The sequence below is a fragment of the Elephas maximus genome, chromosome 23 (genome assembly GCF_024166365.1).
Source record: "Elephas maximus indicus isolate mEleMax1 chromosome 23, mEleMax1 primary haplotype, whole genome shotgun sequence".
NCBI lineage: Eukaryota > Metazoa > Chordata > Mammalia > Proboscidea > Elephantidae > Elephas > Elephas maximus.
Genome location: NC_064841.1, coordinates 55050122 through 55075185, shown reverse-complemented (window position 1 = coordinate 55075185; position 25064 = coordinate 55050122). Strand labels below are relative to the sequence as shown.

General features: G+C 40.8%; 1 protein-coding gene across 4 annotated transcripts in view; it reads right to left on the bottom strand.

The window, feature by feature from the left end:
* The window catches only part of TNFRSF19 (TNF receptor superfamily member 19), a 112399-nt gene extending 91879 nt beyond the window's left edge, over window positions 1–20520 (bottom strand). The window contains exon 1 of one of the 4 annotated variants that reach the window (XM_049867156.1): window positions 19751–20520. The gene's annotated coding sequence lies outside the window, so the exon portion shown is untranslated. Of the gene's footprint in view, window positions 1–9520; window positions 10227–19750 lie in introns of those variants that run through there. The other 3 variants (XM_049867159.1, XM_049867158.1, XM_049867157.1) reach the window with 3 other exon arrangements.
* Window positions 20521–25064: the final 4544 nt, after the last annotated feature.

The following is a 25064-nucleotide window of genomic DNA, read 5'->3' as shown; positions in this document are numbered from 1 at the left end:
AGCATACCAACGATTGTGAAGATGGCACAGAATCAAGTAAGTTTTGTTCTGTTGTATATGGGTCACCATGAGCTGGAGCCCACACAAAGCCCACTAACATAACACCAGTTGAGATTGCTGTGGAGGGTTAAGTGAGGTAACGGCTGTAAAGTGTTTACATCTATTAAGAGAGTTAATTGATACAAACCATTTCTGGAATATAAAAATTGTTGGCGCGGTGGTTAGGAGCTTGGCTGCTAACCAAAAGGTCAGCAGTTCAAATCTACCAGCTGCTACTTAGAAACCCTATGGGGCAGTTCTACTCTGTCCTACAGGGTCGCTATGAGGCGAAATTCACTCAGAGGCAATGGGCTTTTTTATACAAATGTTAACGATCATTGTGGTTTCTGCTAATGATTACTATTATTGAGGGTCAAACGATCCAATGTATGTGACAGTCCTTGAAAACTGTGGTCTGTTAGACAACTGTGAGACATGATTTAGATGGTCACATCAAGTGGCAGGTAGTGCCCTACCAGTTGCTGCTGAGTAAGTTCCAACTCATGGCGACCCATGTGTGCAGAACAGAACTGCATCCCATAGAGTTTTAAGGCTGTGACCGTTTGGAAGCAGATCTCCAGGTCTTTCCTCCGGGGTGCCCCTGGGTGGGTTTGAACCGCCAACTTTTTGGCTAGTAGTCGAGCATTTAACTGTCTGCACCACCCAGGGGCTCCTAGGCAGCATTCTAGGATTCCTACAGCCCCACAGAAATTGTTCAAAGACTAAGGATAGATTGCAAGTTTGAATTATCACTGTGTTAAGTGCTTTGCAAAAATAACTTTTTCCCCTTACTACCACATTTCTAGGAGTCCTGGGTGGTTCAAATGGTTAAGCACTATGCTACTAACCAAAAAGATGGCAGTTCGAACCTACCCAGAGACATCTTAAGGAAAGACCTGGAGATCTACTTCCAAGCCATTACAGCCATTGAAAACCCGATGGAGCGCAGTTCTACCCTGACACACATAGGGTCACCATGAGTCAGACTCCACTCGACAGCAACTGGAACCACACTCTAAAAAGTAGATATTTATTCCCACACGATGGGAGAAAACACTGGGGGGATCCAAGTACTCACATCCTAGAAGCAGTGAAAACTGAATTCCAGTCCATGCCTGGGTGAATCCAGAACAGGACTTTAGTCATGTGGTGCAGATTTAGGGTTGTGTCCTCCTACACTGCAGCATAAATGTCCCATCCCACTAGGGAGAGTAGTACTACATCAACAAAACCGTTAACAGGTATATAAGGATACATGTGATGATTTACCCATTTATTCAGCCAAATTTTATTAAACAGTTGTTGGGTGCCTGAAAAGTGGCAGAGGGGAGAAAACTACAAAAGGATTCATAGGTTAGCAGGGGTGATAATCTCATAAATGTTTCTTCATACATCCCAGCCAAAGAGTATTTTAGAAATAAACAATTTACCTGGTGAAGTGTTATAACTGTGATCTTGAATTTTCTGGAATAAAATTAAATACCTTGTGAAATTCTTTGGCATTTATAAAAAAGAAGGAAAATTTAATGAAATAACCTAGATATTTAAGTAATAATATTTAAAGTAAAAATAAAGCAATAAAAAGGTTATTTATTGAAATTGCTTTTAACTTCTGGGCATTCAGGATCTGGTCTAGGGATGGAAAAATGTTTTTACATCCTCAGTGTTCTGTTTATTTGGGAATGACTTATCAAGCATGAGGCATATGAATTACTGAGATTATGTACCATGGGTCCATGCTAGTTTCATAGTTTGCCAAAGTATCCAGACTGGACAACATCTATGAAGAACCTAGCACTCATTTTGGCAGATCTTGTGCAGAGAAACTGGCCCTAGCTAAGCAGTGCGGGAGCACTAATAATGCCTGGTTTACTGCATGGTGAAGCCAAAAAAAAAAAACATTGTTGTGAAGTCGACACTGACTCATGCTGACTCCATGTGTATCAGAGTTTTTTCAGAAGTAGATCACCAGGCCTTTCTTCCAAGGTACCTATCGGTGGACTCAAAGCACACCAGTCTTTCAGTTAATGTGGTAGAAGCATGGAATTTTTGTTTTATTGTTTTAAGAATAACTTATTATTTTGAGAACTTACTTTCTTGTTTTTGCATCTGGGTTTTTAATATATGTTGGGGACTTGGAAACACTATAGTCCTGCCTTATAAATAGCTGCTGTGCCTCCGATAACAATTGGCTCAGTCTCTGACGCTGTTTCTTTTTCCTTTGGGTTGATGTTACCATGAAATTGGGCTGAAAATGAGGCTGTGTAGGGGCCAAACCTACTTGCAAAAATTGGAGTCCAGCCTGTCATCAGCCAGCTGTGTGACCTTGGGCAAAACGTCTCACCTCTGTGGGCAGTTTCCTCATGTCCATTCCCGAGAACTGAATATCTGGGCTAGATGATGTCACAAGTTTCTTCCAGCCCCTGCAACCTATGATTTAACACCTCTGCTTTAGGCTACATTTCTTCTTCTTCTTTTTTAAATTTTATTGTGTTTTAGGAGAAAGTTTACAGCACAAATTAGTTTCTCATTCAAAAATTTATACACAAATTTTGTGATATAGGTTGAAATCCCCTCAATGTGATAACACACTCCCCCTTTCCAGTCTGGGTTCCCCTTTCCAATCTGGGTTCCCCTTTCCAATCTGGGTTCCCCTTTCCAATCTGGGCTCCCCATGTCCATTGGTCCAGTTTTCCTGTCCTTTCCTGCCTTTTTGTCTTGCTTTGGGGCAGGAGTTGCCCATTTGGTCTCGTATATTTGATTGAACGAAGAAGCACATTCCTCTCACGTGCTGATGTTTGTTTTACAGGACTGTCTAATCTTTGGCTGAAAAGTGAGCTTCGGGAATGCCTTCAGTTCTGGGTTAGCAGGGTGTCCAAGGGCCATAGTGTTGGGGGTTCCTCCAGTCTCTGTCAGACCAGTAAGTCTGGTCTTTTTTTTTTTTGTGAAGTTGAATTTTGTTGAACATTCTTCTCCAGCTCTGTCTGGGACTCTCTATTGTGATCCCTGTCAGAGCCAATGGTGGTGGTAGCTGGGCACCATCTAGTTCTTCTGGGCTCAGGCTGGTGGAGGCTGTGGTTCATGTGGTCCTTTAGTCCTCTGGGCTAATATTTTCCTTGTGTCTTTGGTTTTCTTCATTCTTTTTTGCTTAGGATGGGATGGAACCAACTGACATATCTTAGATGGCCACTCACAAGCTTTTAAGACCCCAGATGCTACTCAACAAAGTAGGATGTAGAACATTTGCTTTATGAACTATGTTACGCTAAGTGACCTAGATGTCTCCCAAGACTATGATCCCCATCCCTCAGCCCCAGCAACTCGGTCCCTCAAGGTGTTTGAATGTGTTTAGGAAGCATCTATGGCTTTGCCTTGGTCAGTTTGTGCTGACTTTCCCTATGTTGTCTTGTCTTTCCCTTCACTAAAGTTGACACTTCTTTACTATTTAGTTAGAGATTTCCCATCCTCACCCCTCCCCTTCCTTGTGACCATCAAAGATTATTTTTTTCTGTGTGTAAATCTTTTCTTGAATTTTTATAATAGTGGTCTCATACAATATTTGTCCTTTCGTGATTGACTTATTTCACTCATCATAATGCCCTCCAGATTCATCTATGTTGTGAGATGTTTCATGGATTCATCATTGTTCTTTATCGTTTTGTAATATTCCATTGTGTGTATATATCATAATTTGTTTATCCATTTGTCTACTGATGGGCACTTAGGTTGTTTCCACCTTTCTTCTATTGTATATAAAGTTGCAGTGAACATGGGTGTGCATATGTCTATTGGTGTGACTGCTCTTATCTCTCTAGGATATATTCCTAGGAGTGGGCTTGTTGGATCGTATGATATTTCTATTTCCACCTGTTTAAAGAGGTGCTGTATCATTTTCCATAGTGACTGTACCATTTTACATTCCCATTAGCAGTGCGTAAGAGTTTCAATCTCCCTGCAACCTCTCCAACATTTATTATTTTCTGTTTTTTTGATTAGTGCCAGTATTGTCGGGGTAAGATGGTATCTCACTGTAGTTTTGATTTGCATTTCTCTAATGGCTAATGATCATGACCATTTATTCACGTGTCTGTTAGCAGCCTGAATGTCTTCTTTGGTAAAGTGTCTGTTCATTTCCTTTGCCCATTTTTTAACTGGAACGAGTGCTTAATTTCTACAAGTTGTTTTCAATAGTAAAATTAAGAATTTACTTGACAGATTAGAAAATCTCCCAACCATGAGTTCTATGTCAAAGCAACAGTAAGCTAGGGCTGAGTATCAGTCATCCTTTACATGGGAGAACGCTACTCTCTAGTGCTCCTCAGTCTCCACCACTCCCTATTGCACACCTAGCTCTCTTCCCTCTAAAACTATAAATCATTCAAAATACGTGCCCAATGAATGCTGAATGAATGAGTAAATTCATTATTTAGGGTTGCTGTGAGGACTTTCCTACAGCAAAAATGACAGACTTTATAACTAAGAGGAATAAAAAGTATTAAACCCTATTCCAGTTTAAGTACTATTTTAAGTTTTTTTTTTTTAATTTTAAGGAGCCCTGGTGGTGCAAGTGGTTAAGCGCTCGGCTCCAAACTGAAAGGTTGGCAGTTTGAACCCACCAGCTGCTCTGTGGGAGAAAGATGTGGCAGTCTGCTTCCATAAAGGCTACAGCCTTCGAAACCCTATGGGACAGTTCTATTCTCTCCTTTATGGTCGCTATAAGTTGGAATTGACGTGATAGCAATGTTTTTCTGTTTGTTTGTTTTTGATAAGGACTGAAACAATATATATGTAACTAACTTGAGATTGAAATATAAATTATTGTGGTAGAATAAATTTCAGGTCAGACCCTTAATATGGTGCTATAATCTTGACAAACACCATGAAGGAAGATTTATTTCTAATTTTAATAATTTAGTAACTCTTCTGAGAATGATCTTTATTTTTGATCTTGTAGGTGACCAAAATATGAATACTGGAATAACTAGAATAATTTTATTTATTTTCCATCCCTTAAAAGCTATTTGATTTATTATCCAACGTATACAGTGTATGCAATAGCTAACAGTTTTTGTCTAGTAAAACTGAATTAACATTACATAATAAAGTTATATTCAACCCATACATTTTTCCAATATGCAATAACCTGAAAGATTTTTCAAAAAATAAACATTAAGTAAACTGGCAAGCTCACAATGTATAAAACCAGCATTGAAATAAACCCAATGCCATAAACACAGCCTTTTACATTTTAATGCTGGAACATAATCATAAATGGTTTAAAAATAGTGTCAGCTCCACATCTAAAAGGATGAAAAATTAATTCAAAATTTAGGGTACTGATATTTGCAAATAGTACTATAACTCCATGGTTCCATTTCTACCGTATCCTAGCCTTTGATGTCACTATATTCTGCACAACATTCTTACATAGCAGACTTGGCAGCCGTTGCTGTAGTCGAGGAAGCTCATAGAGGTGTGCAGTAATAAGAATATACATATTGCTCTTGGCTAGGAAGTGAGAATAATTCCCCTTTTTCAAATCATGAAATATTTTCTACCAAAATCTCTACAAGCTTGAAAATATTCTGCTGCCAAATATGATATCTTTATTTCCCCCAAAGTTCAAAACATTAAGGGCCAGTGTCAGGCTTCTAAAATCACTTTTAAAAAAAAGTAGTTAAATAGAATAGGGTTTAATACTTTTTATTCCTTTTCGTTATACACTCTCTCAGCTTTGATGTAGGAAAATCACCATCAGTATTCTCAAGATGTTCAATCAACAAGCATATGGCACATGAGAAACGTTAACTAATATCACTGAATTGTCTACGTGAAGACTGTTGAAAAAGCAAACAATTTGTTATACACACATACACCTCAATAAAAGCAAAAAGAAACAAGCATATAGCAACTAAAATTCCTTTCCCAAAATTCATAAATATACCTCTATCCTAAACTATAAATAGAACGATTGTAGCATCAATGACTAAGGAAACCTCAACCCAGTCTATCTTAGGAAAATTGTGCAGAACCATCACTAAAACACAGCTGTTTAAATTTTTACTTAGAAGGGAAACTGAACAGACTCCAAAACCACTCTTTATACCATTTGTAATGTTCTTTTCCAGAATAAGTAGCCTCCATTCCTTTGAAATTTCCTCATATTAGACCCATCCTAGCAGACTGAAGAGTGGCTAAATTACTTTCAGTCTCCAAACATACGAGTTCCTTTGTCTCGTATAATTGCTAATGTGTGGTTCTTCTTTTTTTTAAAACCCGGTCTAAAAACTTCAGTTTCAAAGGTACATATTACGTGATGTGTGGACTAGAAGATAACACGACGCAGTTTAAACATCTTACTTTTGAGTGTAAACATTTTAGACAGATAAAATACGATGAACTCACTGTTCAACAAGTAAATCATGAAAAGAATTTTTCTTCGTATCACTTTCTTTTTTTTCAGTTACAAGGTTACTTAAAAATGCCTATAATTTAATAATCAGCTGCCATGAGACAACTGTATTTAACTGTTTGTCACTCTCTTATCTCCTAGGCAGCTGTCAGTTTATTTATTTGGGTGTACATTTATTTAAGGCGTGCATACTTATTCAAACTGTACTCAACACAAATGGAACATGCTTGCCTTTTCCAGAATTTTAAATGCTTGACCTTAAATGCTGGTTTATCAGGCTTAAAAGAGGTTGACTATTTTTCATGTACTAAAGATGCCTGGAGCCCTGGCAGCGCAGTGGTTAAGATCTCGGCTGCTAACCAAAAGACTGGCAGTTCAAATCCATCAGCTGCTCTTTGGAAACCTCATGGGGCAGTTCTACTCTGTCCTATAGGGTCACTATGAGTTGGAATCGACTTGATGGCAGTGGGTGTGGTTTTTTGGTAAAGATGTCTGGGTCTCTGTGTTTGTGTTTTGTTACTTTTTGAGGGGCGGAGCTAATTACAGGGGATGGATTAAGGGCAGATTCAGATATTTAAATAGGTCTGAAAAAGGGAAATCAAATTCTCTTCAGGAGTGTTAACAGAATTCAAAAAAGTCCCCCAAATGTCTGGGGTCTTAAAAGCTTGTGAGTGGCCGTTTAAGATATTCCACTGGTTTCACCTCATCGGGAGCAATGGATAATGAAGAAAATAAAGACACAAGGGAAAGATTAGTCCAAAGGACTAATGAACCACAACTACCACAGCCTCCACTAGTCTGAGTCTAGCACAACTAGATGGCGCCCGGCTACCACCACTAACTGCTCTAACAGGGATCACGACAGAGGGTTCCAGACAGAGCTGGAGAAAAATGTAGAAAAAAATTCTAACTCACAAAAAAAGACCAGACTTACTGGCCCGACAGAGACTGAAGAAACCCCAAGAATAGGGCCCCTGGACACCCTTTTAGCTCAGTAATGAAGTCACTCCGGAGGTTCATCCTTGAGCCAAAGATTAGACAGGACCATAAAATAAAACCAGACTAAAGGGGCACAGCAGCCCAGGGGCAAGGACTAGAAGGCAGGAGTGGATAGTAAAGCTGGTAACAGGGAACCCAAAGTCAAGAAGGGTGAGTGTTGACATGTTGTGGAGTGGGTAACCAACGTCACAAAACAATGTGTGTACTAATTGTCTAATGAGAAGCTAGTTTGTTCTGTAGACCTTCATCTAAAGTACAATAATAAAACAAATAAAAAGTCCCCCAAAGGCCCTAAATCCATGTAATAGTGCTACCACTGACAAATTAATATATTAAGATTAGTATGTGACTATTCTGGGATGCCTGGGTAGTACAAATGGTTAACATAGTCCACCCAGAGGAGCCTAGGAAGAAAGGCCTGGTGATCTACCTCTGAAAAATCAGCCACTGAAAACCCTAAGGTGCGCAGTCCTACTCTGACACCCACGGTGTCATCATGAGTGGGAGTCAACTCAACAGCAACTGGTTGTGTGACTATTAAATGTCTCCATTTAAAAGCTCATAATCATCTGAAGTAAAAAGAAAAAAAATTCTCTTCTTTTTAAAAACCTCTCATATAGCTATATCCAAAAACAAAAAACAACAACAAAAAAAACTCCTTGCCGTTGAGTTGATCTTGACTCATAGTGACCCTATACCAAAAAAAAAACCCCAAAACAAAAAACCAAACCTGTTGCCGTCAAGTCGATTTCGACTCACAGTGATGCTATAGGACAGAGAAGAACTGCCCCACCGGGTTTCCAAGGCTGTAATCTCTACGCAAGCAGACTGCCACATCTTTCTCCCACGGAGTAGCTGGCCATGGAGTAGCTGGTGGGTTCGAACTGCCAACCTTCTGGTTAGCAGCTGAACATTTTAACCACTGTGTATTCAAGTGTTCTGGATAAGGAAGGCACTTAACAGTGCAACTTCAAGTGCACAGTCTTATGTGCCCTTCGCTTCAAATTCAAGACCTAGCCTAGACTCAAGAATCCTCGGGGACTGCTGTCAGAAGTACAAATAACTTCCCTGATTATCCCAGGAAATACTAACACAACTTCCCAGAGTTAGCATTTACTGTGGAAAAAAAATTCTAAAGTCAATAAAACCATGTGGCCTATGGTAATAAAGTAGATTTTTCAGAGATTAAAAAGTAAAGGCCTTACAGAGCTCATGATAATGCTCCATGTACTGAAGTCAAGGCAATATTTTCAAAATGGAACTGCATTTCTATGTTCTGTATTATTCCAGAAGGTGATAAATGCCATAGAAAGAAAAATCCTTTTTAAATACTCACATCTCTATGAATAATAACCTCAAAAAACTGTCTTCTACAGTAGGACTCAATTTTTGGCACATTCAGCCCTTTTGTTACATATCTTCAAATTGGATAATAAGCGGTGCTTGAAAGAGAATATAATTTAAAACTACATGAAAGCAGCATTGGCCAAAACGCCTAAGGTGAAACGGCACAACAGAAGACACACAGAGCTAATGCAATATAATCCTCCCTTTTGCACAAAAGTGTCTGATCATGAAATAACAACATCAAAATAAATTCCTCTGTTTGCATAAGTCATGTTTAACAGCAACAATTTCCTGTTTATACAAAGAAATTGTTTCCTAGTCAAGAAAAACCATTATTAAGAGAATTACATCTTCATCAATATTTTGAATTAAACTCTTTTAAAGAACTACTGAACAATGCTTAGGGTTTTGTTTGTTTGCAAATTGAGTCCTTTATTGGAAAAAAAAAAAAAACACAACCCAAGTGAGGCAGTTTCTTACAATAGTAAATGTAGGCGAGATGAATAGTTCATTGCCAACAAAGCAGATGATACAATTTTGATCCTGTCAAACTTGATCTCCAAGAGTGTATTAGCTCAATTTCTAATGGCATCAAAAAATGTCAAAGGACTGAGAACTAACCCCTCTCTCTAAAGAAGACAACACAAATCACTGTACTAATATACACGGCTGACATTTATGAAACTTTCGTTTCCCACAGACAGTTTATGGGGGGGCACTTACAAATCTTGACCGTTCTCCTTCTCAGCTGACTCCCCAGAGCAGCTAGTTCCTCGCGCGGGCCGGCTCGGTCCGGCACCCGCGGCTCCGCTGCGCCTCCAGCCAAGACAGGCGGCCGTCGCCTACTGTCCGGGGTAAGCATCACTCGGCTTATTTAAATACTCACATATTTCTGCCTTAGAAGCAGATCTCAGCGTACGAGGCCCCTGGTAACAGGTACCAGGCGCTCACACTCTCGCGCCTCCAGCTTCTTGGCAAAGCTGGGGCATCTCCGCACCTCCTGTGCCCTTCTCTCCCTGGCTGTCGCCCCTCCGCGGGGTCGCCTTCCCCCTGCTCAGCACCCCTCCTCTGCACGAGAGCATTCCGGCCTGCGCCCCCCTCCCACGCGTCGGGCAGCCGCCTCTTCCCCGGACGCGCCTCGAGCGAGGATACCACGGGGCGAAGGCCGGGACCTGGGCAGTGCCGCGCAGTCCCCGGCCGGAGCTGGTCACCTACCCACCTTTCCAGTCACCAGGGCGGCTCCGCGGACGGCGCACCACGTCCAGCCCTACAGGTGCGGACCGCAGTCAGAGGCTGGGGGGACGCAGAGCTGGCGGGGCAGCAGGGCGAGGGGCGCGAAGCTGGCTGCGGGTCCTCTCTGGCAACCCACTTCAACACCTCCGGCTACACCCTCGCAGCGCGCCCTGTAGCCGGGCAACCACCGCCGCCCGGCGCCCCGCCCCCGCCCCGCCCCCGCCCGGCGCCCCGCCCCTCGGCGCTCCGGCCTCGCCCCCTGCGCTCCCACAGTCACCTCCTGCCCAACTCTCCCCGCGGAGGTCGCGGGCTCTCCTGCGCCCGGTACCCCGCGGCTGCAGGAGGGTACGAACCCGTCCCTCAGGCCGACCTCCAGCGACCCCAAGACCGAAGAGCTTGGTTGCGTTAGGGAAACTTTCTTCGGAGAAAGCAGGGAGTCTTCTTGTCCACCCTGGCGTGTTTTGCTGGTGCCTTTGTGCTTGCCCTTTGCCGGGTCGCATCCTGCCCAGCGCCTGCTTCTGCAGAGGAGAAAACCACAAAGAAAGAAAGAAACCCAAACCCTTTGCCATGGAATCGATCTCGACTGACACTGCCCTATAGGAAAGAGTAGAACTGCCCCCATAGGGTTTCCAAGGAGCAGTCGAACTCTTTACCGCTGCGCCACAAGGGCTCCCCAGAGGAGAAGAGGCCCCGGGAAAAACATGGCCATTAAAAGATGGCCAGATTGTGGTACGTTTGCTAGGGTTGATGAAGACCCGGCTCACTAAGAAGAGCCTCCACCTTCATTCACTGATGCATTGTTCCAGCAGGTGCTCACCTAGGGCTTGCTCTAAGGGCCTGGGCGTCCTACACATCGCCAGCGGTTCCTTTTCCTCCCCTAGGACCAGCCAAGTCCGTCTTCCAGGGTCACTCAACCAGCCGGGAAACTAGTGGTGATGCGGGAGAGCACAGGGCCTGGGCCCGAGGTGTAACTGTTACCTTATGTAAGGCGTGTTTACACGTCTGAGCTATCGTTTGCTCATTTCACGGATTTGTTGGATGGATTAAAAGAATACTGTATGTAAAAAGCACCTCGTCCAAAGTAGAATGCTACAGAAATGTAAGCAATGATTGTTGTATCCGTCCAGTGAGATTCCGTGGGTGAGATTCCTGCAAACCACAGGTACTGTACATCACTTTGGGACAAAGGGACATTCCCCATTTCTCAAGTGTTGGTTTTGTCTTCCCAGCTAAATTGCAGGTCTCTTTGAAATGGGACCAAGTTTTATGTTTCTTCTGTAGACCCTAAGTTTCACAGTGTTGTTGTTTTTAGTTGTGGTTGAGTCAGCCCCCAACTCACGGTGACCCATGCACAACAGAATGAAACGCTGCCCAGTTCTGCCATCCCTGTGATCAAGTGTGGATAGCACTCTTGTGATCCACAGGATTTTCATTGGCTGATTTGCAAAAGTATATCGCCGGGCCTTTTTTCCTAGTCTGTCTCAGTCTGTAAGCTAGTGAGTAGAGGGCCAGACAACTCAAAGATCTCCTCCCCCCGGGATCTGCCACACCATGTTGCATTCATTTTTGGAAGGGTGTAGTAGCCTGCTCCCCGTTCTCTATTTCTGTGGGTACCTGTGTTCTTTTGATCTTCTGAGCTAGAAATGCTGTAACTTTGATTCTTCTCTCTCCTTTACCCTCTATCCTACCTGTGGACCATTACCTCGTAATCCTACAGCACTGTATAATCACTACCATGCTCAGTACCACATTATAGTGAAGTTATCTGAGTTTCTTTCCCCAAACAGACTTCAATTTCCTGAGGGTGTGTCTCTTTTTCTTTAATACCGGGAAGCCTAGCACATAGTGGATACTCAGAGAATCTTTGTTACACTGAGTCCTTGTTTCTCCCTTTGAAATGACCCCTGCATTCGCCCTTCCTTACTCTTCCCTTTTCCTGCCCACGGCCTCCACCACAGCACAGGCCTTCTCTCCCTACCTCCCACTGTACCTGAGTGTCTCTGCAGCCAACCACCTCCGTTCCTGCTGCTCTGCCCAGCCGTCCTACTTTCCACCTTTCATCCCTGCTAAGTTAAAAGATTTACAAGAGGCTTCTCATTGTAAAGAGTGGCTTTTCCACATCTGGGATTAACATTCAAAGATTCAAAGATTCCCAAGTTTGGGCTCCACCCACGTGTTCAGCCTTATCTCTCTCTCCTCCAGACCACACACCATATTCTGGCCAAACTAGTCTACGTGCCTTGTCTCTAGTGTGGCCTCAACTTGCCCTTCCCTTTGCTCTTTAAGTTTCCTCTTTGTGCTCATCCATTTCCCTTACCTTTCTGACTTAAGATCTTACTCATGTTTTAGGACCCAGCTCAAAAGCCACTACAGTGCATCCCCGACTTACAACGTACTGCAGTTACGACAAACCACACATATGACCAGCTGCTTTTTTTTTTTTGTATATCTTGTTTTTGTTGTTGTTGTTAGTAATATGTACTGCCTACAATATTAAAATACATCTGTAGGTTTATATGTAATGTGTCCAACCCCCAAAGACAAATAAAGATCAGATTTATAAAGATACGGATAATAAAAAGCAATAATAATGAAAATTAAAAAAAAATTGAGGTATTTTGTTTTATGTCAACCTACTTATGATGGAGTTGTCAGAATGGTACCCTGATGTAAACTGGGGACCACCTGTATTCTCATGAGGTTTTCCCTACTTCCAGGCTATAATTATCTCCAAAGCATGCCGCATTCTGCTTTTGTGTCCTAAGCATTTGCATACTTAGCTTTCTTCCTCAAGGAGTTAAAATCTTCTCCAGAGAAGGGGCACGTTTTGTTCAAACTTGTATCTCTGATAGTATCAAGCCCTCAAACAAATGTTCAATACAAGTCTTCTGAGCAGAGTTTAATCTGCCAGCTCAGGACCCACCTTCTTTAACTTCAGCCAAACATGCTCTTGTTCCTCTCTGACCTCCTTTTGTACTTAGAGACAAAAAAAAAAAAAAACCTCATTATTTAGTTCATCAGCTCTTTTTCTTTCTTTCTTTTTTTAACATAAAATGAATGAGTAAAGGGAGTAGCTGGATCTTGGCTTTGATTTCAGTTCATTAGTTCTTGAATCGTTTCACGTGTGTTTATTTGATTACTTTCCCAAGTAAGCTTGTTTACTCACTATGAAGAGAGATCCTGTTGTTAGCACCATTGGGCTGGGCATCAGATAACCCGGTCTTGTATGCCAATACTGCCTGTCACTAGTTACATGACCTTGGAGAAGTTACTTAACCATTCTGAGCTTCAGTTTCTTCACAGGTAAAATGAGTTGCTTCTCTGGTGATTATTAAATAATATAATGTATTTAGAGCACTTAAGGAGCCCTGGTGGCTCCTTAAGCACTCAGCTACTAACTAAAAGACTGGTGGTTGGAACCCACCAAGCCACTTGGTGGAAGAAAGATGTGGCAGTCTGCTTCCATAAAGATCACAGCCGTGGAAACCCTATGGAACAGTTCTACTCTGTTCTACAGGGTCTCTATGAGTTGGAATTGACTCAACAGCAATGGGTAACCCAATGCCTGGATCAGAGTAACCAGAAAAAAAAAAAAAAAACCCCGTTGCCATCAAGTCGATTCTCACCCATAGCAACCCTATAGGATAGAGCGGAACTGCTCCATAGGGTTTCCAAGGAGTGGCTGGTGGATTCCGACTGCCAGCCTTTTGGTTAGCAGCTGTAGCATGCCATAGCTCTTAACCACTGCACCTGCAGGGTTCCCAAAGTAAGTGCTCACTAAATAGTAGCCATAGTTAATAGGGATCTACTTCTGAAAAAATCAGCCATTGAAAACCATAGGGAGCACAGTTCTACTCTGATACACATGGGGTCGCCATAAGTAGGAGTCTACAAATGGCAACTAACAACAAGAACATATTGCTTTTGTAGAGCTTGCAGTACCTAACCAGTTGCTGTCGAGTTGACCCTGACTCATGGAGACCCCATGTGTGTCAGGGTAAAATTGTGCTCCGTAGGGTTTTCAATGGCTCGTTTTTCAGATGTTGATCACCAGGACATTCTCCCATGGTGCAAGTGTTTGCACCACCCCAGGACTCCATGCAATGCCTAGTATCAGTAAATAAATGAGGACTGAAATGGTAAACTGCTCTATTCTAGCTCCTATGTGCATCTCACTCTTATAGACAGGGTCATTTAAATAAATAGGCTTACAACTTTACCTCAGTTTGAGTGTTTATACAATCTGGAGACAGTATCTAAGTGAAAACTCAGGACAACAGTTGAACACCAGTGGTAGTACAAAAAAAGTCATATGACTCTTAGGCTAATTCAGAATTAGGGCTGGGAGAATTTTTCTCCCTTTAAAACACTGGCTATCATTAATGGTGGAAATTTTTACTGAAAATGCCAAATTGTTACGAAGATCTTGGTAGAGGTGTTTGTTTTAAGATCATGGTAAGCGTCTGTTTTCTGAAGCTAATGTTAGCAATAATTCAGCTGATACAGAGTGCATTTGCTTTAGACATTTTTCCAAAGAAGTTGAGCTAATGAAGCACATACTTCTGGGGGAAAAAAAAGTTACAGTGATAAGCTAGCTCACTGGAAGCAAAACTAATGGAAAAGTATTTGACTTCTGGTAATTTCTAGCATAAAACGCTACCATATTTTCACTCATGTAACATACGCATTGTATGTTTTTGCCACTTGTGCAAGCACCCTTGCTAGTTTCGTAATCAAGCCGTGCTGTGCATTATATATATGGGCGCGTTACTTACATGGGCGCGTTATTTGCAAAAAACACAGATTCCTCAGGAAAAAGTAATAGAATGCAAGCTACAGAAGAATAAAGAATTTTGTTTACTGCTGTAATAGAGCAGGACCTGGTCCATAGTAGATACTCATTAAAATTTGTTGAATTAATTCATAAATGGAGTGAGAATCTCAGAAATTAATAAAGTTTACCAAAAGTAGTTAAGAAAATAAGGAAGAAAAAAAAAAAAAAACCAAGGCTGAGCTATTCAAATAATTTCCACCACCCACTGCTACCAGTTATAGACTGTGAGTGTGGGCTGGGGGAGGAATTGTGAGGCCAGATGCCAAGTGGCTTGCTCATAGTCACACACTAAGTTAATAAGAAAGCTGGTTCAGGGTCCCTGAGCACTAATATACTCTTCACCATACCAGTAATGCACAGGCTAATAGACATGAAAAGGCCAAGGAGGTTATTTAGTGTTTATAATGCCAAACCCATGGTATTTATGGAGCAAAGTTGTAAATTTTAGCACTTGCATAAATGTTTGTGAGTTTATGACATCTTTGCCCCAAGCTCCCCCATTGGCTGGACTTTTTTTTTTTTAATCTGTTTTATGTGAGAAGAGACAGGCCATAGACACTCCTCCCTCCTCCTGGTCAACATGGTGGATTCCTCTGCATAGAGCTGAATTAAAGAACAGGCTGCCGGGCAACAGCTCATGGTGGGCTGTAGGGCTGCCAAAATACTGCGAAAGTTTGACAGGCTGGAGAAAGCTGTGCTTACCAGTACTCCTCTCGGAAAGAGTGTGGTTTTGGTTGAAAGGATAAAGTTGGTTGGGACCCCCACTCCGCCTCCACCTCCCCCTCCCTCTTCTCACCAAAGAGCAAATTTAAGTTACAGTGAATGGTGTTAACTACCTTCTATGTCTAAGGACAAGGGGCCCTGGTGACCCAATGGTTAAGTGCTCGGCTGCTAACCGAAAGGTCAGCAGTTCAAACCTACCAGTGGCTTTGAGGGAGAAAGACCTGGTGATCTGCTCCCATAAAGATTATATCCTAGGAAACCCTATGGGGCAGTTCTACTCCACATGGGGTTGATTATGAGTTGGAATCCACTGGACGGCACCCAACAACAACATGTTTAGGGATGAGAGTCCTGGTAACTTCTGAGTGGGGATTTCAGCAAGTTTGTGGAGCTGGGGAGATAACTAGGGGGCCAAAGCCATATGGCTCGGGACAGGGGAGGAGAAATGTAGCACAGTCACCAGGAGTCTCCTTTAGCCTTCTTTTCACAGGCTTCAAACAGCCCCTAAATGAGGCTGACAACATTGTAAAGAATTAATCTTTGAAGGCACACCAAACTGTTAATTTGCCTTAGACTAGTTCCTGCCATCACAGGAGAGTCTGGCCAGACATATGGTGGACCCCTGAGCTGGGTTCAGTCTTGAGACAGAGGAAGAATGGATTATGTCTTGATGTCCTTTCTGGCTTAATTTTCTAGACTAACTGATGGAAAAACTATCAGACAGTTACAACAGTTCTCATATATCAAAAGAAAGAAAAAAATTGGAGCCTATTTCTTGGCCAAAATTTCAGCTATAACTTTTGACAATATGTAGTCTAGTTCAACTATCTATAATTCTTAGAAAAAATTAACTGCCTTGCCCTAGAACAAAAAAGCCTACAATTTGAAAGATAGACTGAGGATCAAATAGAGCTCTACTGCTTAATTTGCCATATGCTCGTGTACATGCTATTTAACCCTTTGAGACTCACTTTACTTTTCTGTATAATGGGGATGAAAAATTCAGTTTTTGTGAATTTAAATAAGGTAATGTTTCTAAAATTATTGTTAGCATTCCTGGCACACAAGTACTCAATAAATACTGGTGAATATTATGTAGTAATACTTTGGAATCTTTGTAAAGCTTTATACGATCTTTATGAAAGTGATAGGACTTACCAGAAGTGACAGTTATTTGGCCTAAAGAGCAGTATATTTGTATATAATTTACAGTCAATAAGTAAATTAATTTTTTTCAATGAGAAATATGATTTTTTTCCAAGAAAGAAATAAAAAACAGAAAAGATTATTAAAAACATGTTCAAGGATTTTGTTTCCATAATCTAATTGTATGGAACACATACCATATGTATGAAACCCATATTGAATTTGCAAACTGAAATCTCACAGAATCCCTCGGGGATGCTCTTTTGAGGAATAATGACCTTTAATTAACACACTATTCATGAATTCCATTGGCAACTTCTAAGAAAAGATCAATTCCTTGACAACACAAAAATGTGTGTATATATAGACCCGGAGAGAGCCACATAAATATATACAATTCCACACTGCATTGATATATTAAATTTTTGGTGAAAATGATTTTCAGTGGTATGGCAAATCAGATATAGCAGTAATTGTGTTTAGACTGCTTAGGAATACAGAAGCAAAAGAAACAGTGGGGAAATAATCAGACTAATTCAGTTGATTAATATATTTGTCATGGAAATAAAAAATGTACTATGATAGGAAGTGGCTATCTCTGTCTCCAAATTGAGATTGTTCTTTGATCGATGCCTCTGTTTTAACAATTGTTGGAAAACAGGCATGCATGGTAAACTGGAAAGAGCAATAGACCAGGACTTAAAACACTAGCCACAGAATCTTAGTTAAGATAATCAAGTTACTTTCCAATAGTCTCAGTTTTCTCATCTGTACAATGGCTATAAAAATTCCAGCCCAGCTTATTTCATGAAGATGACCTGATCAACCCCCTCATTTTACACTTGAGAAAGCTGAGCAAAGTGGCTCCCTTGAGGTCATATAGCTAATCAGTGACAGCATCAGGACCAGGAAGAAAAGTCTTTGAAGATGTGGGCTTTCTGCATTAACAAAGCTGCCATTGAAGCAACAGATACGAAAGTGGTTTGAAAAAATGTAAGGACTTCCTTCAGTAGAATCATTATAGCTTCTATCTACTTAAATCACAGTCAGGATCATCTTATGGCAATTAATTAGGACATGCCTCTTGAAAGGGTACCTGCACATTCAGAAATAGACATCTTTCTTTTTAAAATCAAATGCAAATCTGTTTCATTTCTTAAAAAAGACACAAGAAATAAACAATTAGCTGAATTAATTCAGACACTGGAGTGGATTTTCAAGGACTTGACTTGCCCAAGCTACTCATCTACAAAGCCTAAATTCATCAGATAAATGCTAATTCTCCCCTTTGTTTTGTGCTGAGGAAAAGCTGTATTTGTTAAAACGAACCTAGTAACAGAATCAGCGGTCATGTGAACATGTTTAAAATTCCAAATACAAACTAAATGGCCAAGTTCTTAAGCAAGCTATTTTTTAGGTATCTTCTTTTTGGGGGGGGGGGGGGGGTCTTCAGCCATTATTTTAAAAGGTTAATTTTCTTTATCTGAATGTGAACATTAATACTGTTTTTGTGATTTAAAGATGATTTTTTTTAAGCAAACAAAAATCAGCATCAACTAAAAAAAAAAAAAAAAAAACCTTAACTGCTGCTCCATGATTTGTAAATATTACTTGCTGCATAGTTAGAAGAATAAAAATTTAAATGCCTCGTTTTTTTTTTTTTTTTTTAGCATGACTAAAAACAACAGTTAAGTCTTTCAGATGAAATTCTTACTGACACACTTTAAAAACCATAGTCAGTTTAGCACGGTTTTAAATAATCTCTACTTAACAGCTATCAAAGTTTTAAAATTAAGCAAACAATGCTAATTACCTGCCATAATTACCAGGGGAAAAGTTTAGAAAGTAGTTTTAATTAATCGGCTTTGAAAAATTAATTACACATGAAATGAAATTCATTAGACCCTTCTTGTTCCACCAGAATTTCAGACTAAATGGTAACTGGTCTTATCACTTATAATTTTCCTGTGGTTCAGCCAGCATAAAATAGACTATTGTGATGATAATTAAATATTTTGCTGAAATAAACTTAAGACTAGAACATTCGAATGAACACTGTGAACCTGGGGCTCTTACTTCCCCAGTGCATTCAGCTCTCGTATCTCAATGTAAGGGTTTTACTCGTGTGTGTGTGTGTGTGTGTGTGTGTACATGCTCTTCCTCATTGAATTGACAAAGAATTCGCAGTTAGCTTTTAAATTTAGTATATAATTTAGTTTTGCTGTGTTGGACATTAACTACAGCGAAAATGTGACTAAAACACTTTACGTAATGTAATAACTGTTGATTACTCAGTTTTCATAAACGGTTGGTACATTTAACTTACAGCAGCTGTCACTCTAAATTTAAAGTAAATGTTAACTCAGGAATATTAACATTGTGAATGTTGCTGCAAATAGGCTGGTACTATTTCTAAAAGTTAAAGAAAATCACGACAGTATTTTAAGCCAAGCTTAGTGCAACTTTACATTCATTCTTTATGCATTCTTCTGTTTTCCACCTCAAAGAGTTTAATCATAATTGCACGCCTGTTCAGTGATTCCCTAGAGTATACACACTGCGGAAGGGATTGTATTTGATAGTTTGACACCCTTGAGGTGAGAGAATAAATAAACAGTATTACAAGAGATGCAATTTACTCTTTTATGTAAGAAAAAAAGGCAAGCATTTGCATCAAGTAAACTACTATTTACTAAATAAAGTAACTGTAAACACTTGGAGCAATTAGAGCTACCAATCTGGGTCTGAAGCACTCCTTGCATGCTAAAGTTGGCCCTCTTCTGTTTTGTCCTGTTGGAACAACTCATTTACAAGTAAATCTTGCCTGACAGATTGCAGATGATCTTGTACAAACTACTAAAAACGGCATCATTTCATGTTTAGTACGATACATTCATGCAACGTAATGTAGCGTTCAACCTTCGAAATGCTTGTTTTTAATGAATCAAATCCGTCTTTTTTAGAACACACACAAAAAGTCCAGGGAAAGCTACAACAAAACAGAACTAAAGCAGTACCTGCAGCGTGCTGAAGCCTTCCCAGCGTTCACCCTCGCAGCAACTTAGTTTCTCCTTGGCAGCACTTCTCTGCCAAATGCTTCTACCTTCCCAAAAATGTATGTCAGCACAAGCCCAGACGAAACTTCAAATCCAGGAAAATAAAATTAACCATGCAGATCAAAGGCAGACGAGCAGGGAAATGAAATGCCTGTAATCTGATCGGTGATCAGTCGGCAAACATCAAAGGCAGGGCTGAGTTTATATACATGCGTGCATATCAAGACAGTTCGCGTCAGCAGGTAGTCCCCTCCCGCCTCCTAGTCGACACATTCTTTTGTTAACCACGGATGGCGTTGTTTCCGTCCTCTTTCTTGCAGGGGGGGACCGCCGAAGGCTCTGCCATGCTGGGTTGAGTGGCCGGATCCGCAGCGTTTCGGTTCCCGAGCTGTGCTGTGGATTGTGTGCTGGGAGCTGTTCCCAGTGCCAGCGGGTTCTGCGTTTATCCCTTTCATCTCTGAACTGCAGATCCTATGACATCATTCGGCGCTGTAGGACCTGGTAGGAGAGCTATAATTCAGCCTGTGGGGGAGCGCAGCTCGAGAGAAGCCAGGATTTGCTCGGTTTCTAATCACGTTAGGCTATTGTGCCTCACACAGGACTGTTGCTGTTCTGTTTCCCCGCTGGAAGGGACAGCAACTGCTTCTCCTGTGATAAGATCCCTGATCGATAATTCCCAAATAACAGCATTTAATTGCCTTCTCTTTGATAAAAATCACAAGTTCTCACAAAGACTGGGTGTCCAACACTGAGAATAGTGAAACGTCATTATCAGACAAACATGAAGAGCCCAGGGGCGCTGCCAGGTGGATACATCACACCTGAGATATGTGTTGTTGTTTTAAAACGTGAAAAGGCTTTTAAGAGTTTTCAGTAAATTATTTTTACCTTGGAACCAAAATGGTTAGAATGTGATTGCTAATCAAACAGTGGTGTTTTAATGAAGGCAGTTAGTCAGCGGGTCACCTCCAGTTATCTGTTATCTGCCACCATCTCACTAAAACCCTGGGCAGGGAGCTGATCAATCTTAGTCTTGATTGTGAAATTTAGATTTCAAAACAATGTCTAGTTCTTAGGAATAGTTCATTAATATTTGCTAAGCACTTCAAAATTCACAAAAGAAAGAACTATGCAGAGGAAAGCACTTGCCCTAAGATTACCCCAAAACTGCTCCTTGATTTGGGGGCATTTCTTCTAAACCTGTAGTTTGTACTCATAACTCACTAAAGAAAATCATCACATTAGCCCATATTTTAAAATTAAACCTATTGTACATGATTTAGAATTTTCTCACTATTTTTCCTTGACAATGGTTGATTCAATGAAATAAGATCATTTTATTTTCAGTATTTAATAAATAGATGACAATAAGAAATTTTATCTTCATTAAAAAGTCTGGGATACAGTGAGTTTCTGAATTCCAGACAACTCTATCATGGAAGGAAGGAATTTAGTTCTATTGTATAATGGAAACATCAACTTTTAGAAGATCAGTTAACATATTTTCAAAAAACTTAAAGAAGACAGTAGAATTTAATCATTTCTTTAACTTCTTTTCCTAAATGGTTTTCCCTGATGTGATTTGAAAATGTTTATGATGCGTTAATTTCCAGACTTCCATGACTTTTAAAAAATTTTTTTAATTGCAAAAGATTTGGTTTAGAGGCAGAGCCAACATGGCAGAATAGACAGACGCTTCCCTCGAGCCCTCTTTACAACAAAGACCCAAAAAAACAAGCGAAACGAGTATATTTGTGACAAGCTGGGAGCCCTGAGCATCAAAGGCAAGCTTAGACAACGAACTGAGGGGCAGGGGGAGGAAGAGGCTGTTCAGAAGCAGAGAGGAGTTACCGGACCTGAATCGGGGAGCCCTCAGGCACCATTCCAAGAGTGGCTGCGGCAGCGGCGGCGGCAGCGGTGGTGGCGGGCTGGTCCTAGCCTTCCGCCACAGTTTCCTCAGGGAGAAGCAGCAGCCACACAGCCCACTCACACCTCCAGAACCTGAGCAGAAGGGTGCTCTGGGCAAAAGCTAAGTACTTGCATATATTTTACCGCGCCCCCGCCCCCCAATCCCAACCCAGTTTCCGCGGCTACACCCCTGGGCCTGAGATAGACCTTGGTGAGCACCTGGAGCCATCCTCCCGGCCCTGGGGAAGGAAAAAATTTGCAACTGGGGGAAAAGATAATTTGCTAGTTCCATTAACTGGGGGGAGCTCAGGACAGAAGCGGCTCCTGTCCAGGCATAAACCGTCCGTGGACCTTGAGCACCTTTCCCTTCTGCATGGACCTGTGTGGGCCTATTTCAGGAGAATAGGCCCTTGTTGGCAAACTCCAACCATTCAGCAGTGCAGTGGAGAGGTAGGTGTTTGACGTTTGACATTGCTTTGCCTATTAAACAAGGTCCTCACCTACCCACAACAGGGAACTAAGGGCTGGTGGCTCCACTAGGGTCGCCTAGCCACCCGTGACATGGCCCCAGGGATAACTGGTACCTCCCAGTCCTTACAACAAAATCTTTGGGTGCCCATGGTCCTTCTGCAGAGCCCACCCACCAGCACGCTCTAGGGAACAGGGACGCATTTTCCTCAGAGACACTAGGGGGTCGGTTCTCAGACTCCTGCCTTGTTCAGAGTGTGACCCCCTGCTTCAATCAGATACCGGTATATACGCCAATCACCCCTGTCCCTCCAAGACTGTAGGACAGAGCCTGTACCACACACTTGATGGTCAGCTACCTGGAAACCTGAGCTGAATTCATACAAGAAAACTGAATGGACTCCTAGACTGATATACCTGATAACAGCTCTAGCCAGCTGGAGACAGAACACCAGAGCTCCAAAGGCAAAAATAATCAAGTTAGCTCACTCAAGCAACCCATAGCGGTATACCAAAACAAAACAAAGCAAGCAGCTACAACACAGTAAGCAAGCATGAACTAATACAATAACTTATAGATGGCTTGGCGACAAGTCAATATCAAGTCACATAAAGAAACAGACCATGATCACTTCAACAGGCTCTCAAAACAAAGAATCCAGGGATCTTCTAGATGAAAGTGCGTTCCTGGAATTACCAGATGCAGACCACAAAAGTTTAATATACAGAACACTTCAACACATCAGGAAGGAAATGCGGCAATAGGCAGAACAAACCAAGGAACACACAGATAAAGCAACTGAAGAACTCAGAAAGATTATTCAGGAACATAATGAAAAGTTTAATAGGCTGGAAAAATCCATAGACAGACAGCAATCAGAAATTCAGAAGATTAACAATAAAATTACAGAATCAGATAACTCAATAGAAAGACAGAGGAGCAGATTTGAGCAAGTAGAAGCTAGAATTTCTGAACTCGAAGATAAATCACTTGGCTCTAACATATTTGAAGAAAAATGAGATAAAAGAATAAAAAAAAAGGAAATAACCTTAAGAATCATGTGGGAGTCTATCAAGAGAAATAACCTACAAGTGATTGGAGTACCAGAACAGGGAGGGATAACAGAAAATACAAAGAAAATTGTTGAAGATTTCCTGGCAGAAAACTTCCCTGTTGTTGTGAAAGATGAGAAGATATCTATCCAAGATGCTCATTGAACTCCACATAAGGTAGATTTGAAAAGAAAGTCCCCAAGACATATTATAATCAAACTTGCCAAAACCAAAGATAAAGAGAGACCTATAAGAGCAGCTAGGGATAAACGAAAAGTCACCTGCAAAGGAGAGCCAATAAGAATAAGCTCGGACTACTCGGCAGAAACCATGCAGGCTAGAAGGCAATGGGATGACATATTTAAAAAATTGAAGGAAAAAAATTGCCTGCCAAGAATCATATATCTATCAAAACTGTCTCTTAAATATGAAGGTGAAACTAAGACATTTCCAGATAAACACAAGTTTAAGGAATTCGTAAAAACCAAACCGAAACTATAAGAAGTACTAAAGAGAGTTCTTTGGTTAGAAAATCAATAATATCAGACTAGAAGACTGGGCAGAGCAACCGGAACTCAACCCAGACAGGGAAATCCAAAAAAAGAAAGCGAGATTATTTAAAAAAAAAGAAAAAAGCTCAAAAAAGAGTAACAGTGATGTTATTATACAAAAGAGGACAACATGAAAATAATAAAGAGGGAGTTTTTTAAGAAATGTAATCATACACCTTCCATATGGCGAGGAAGATACGGCGATACAAAGAAATAAAAGTTAGTTTTAAATTTAGAAAAATAGGGGTAAATAATCAGGTAACCACAAAGGAGACAAACTATCCTACTCTTCAAAGTAAAATACAAGGGAAAAGTAGAGACTCAGCAGAAACAAAATCAACAATAACAAATATGAGGAAAGGACACTATATAAAGAAAATCTACACAGCACATAAAATTAAGTGGGAGAAAGAAACTGTCAAGAACACACAAAAAAAGATATCAAAATGATAGCATTAAATTCATACCTATCCATAATTACCCTGAATGGAAATTGACTAAATGCACCAATAAAGAGACAGAGAGTGGTAGAATGGATTAAAAAACAAGATCCGTCTATATGCTGCCTACAAGAGACACACCTTAGACTTAGAGACACAAACAAACTAAAACTCAAAGGATGGAAAAAAATATATCAAGCAAACAACAATCAAAGAAGAGCAGGAGTGGCAATATTAATTTCTGACAAAATAGACTTTAAAGTTAAATCCATCATAAAGGACAAGGAAGGACTCTACATAATGATTAAAGGGACAAAACACCAAAAAGATATAACGATACTAAATATTTATGCACCCAATGACAGGGCTGCAAGATACATAAAACAAACTCTACTAGCATTGAAAAGTGACATAGACAGCTCCACAATAATAGTAGGAGGCTTCAACACACCTGTTTCAGTGAAGGACAGGACATCCAGAAAGAAGCTCAATAAAGACACGGAAGATCTAAATGCCACAATCAACCAACTTGACCTCGTAGACATATACAACAGTCCACCCAACAAGCAGCCAAGTATACTTTCTTTTCTAGTGCACATGCAACATTCTCTAGAATAGACCACATAATTAGGTCATAAAGCAAGCCTTAGCAGAATCCAATACACTGAAATATTACAAAGCATCTTCTCTGACCGTAAGGCCATAAAAATGGAAATCAATAACGGGAAAAGAAATCAAACACTTGGAAACTGAACAATACCCTGCTCAAGAAAGACTGGATTATAGAAGACATTGAGGATGGAATAAAGAAATTCATAGAATCCAATGAGAATGAAAACACTTCTTATCAGAACC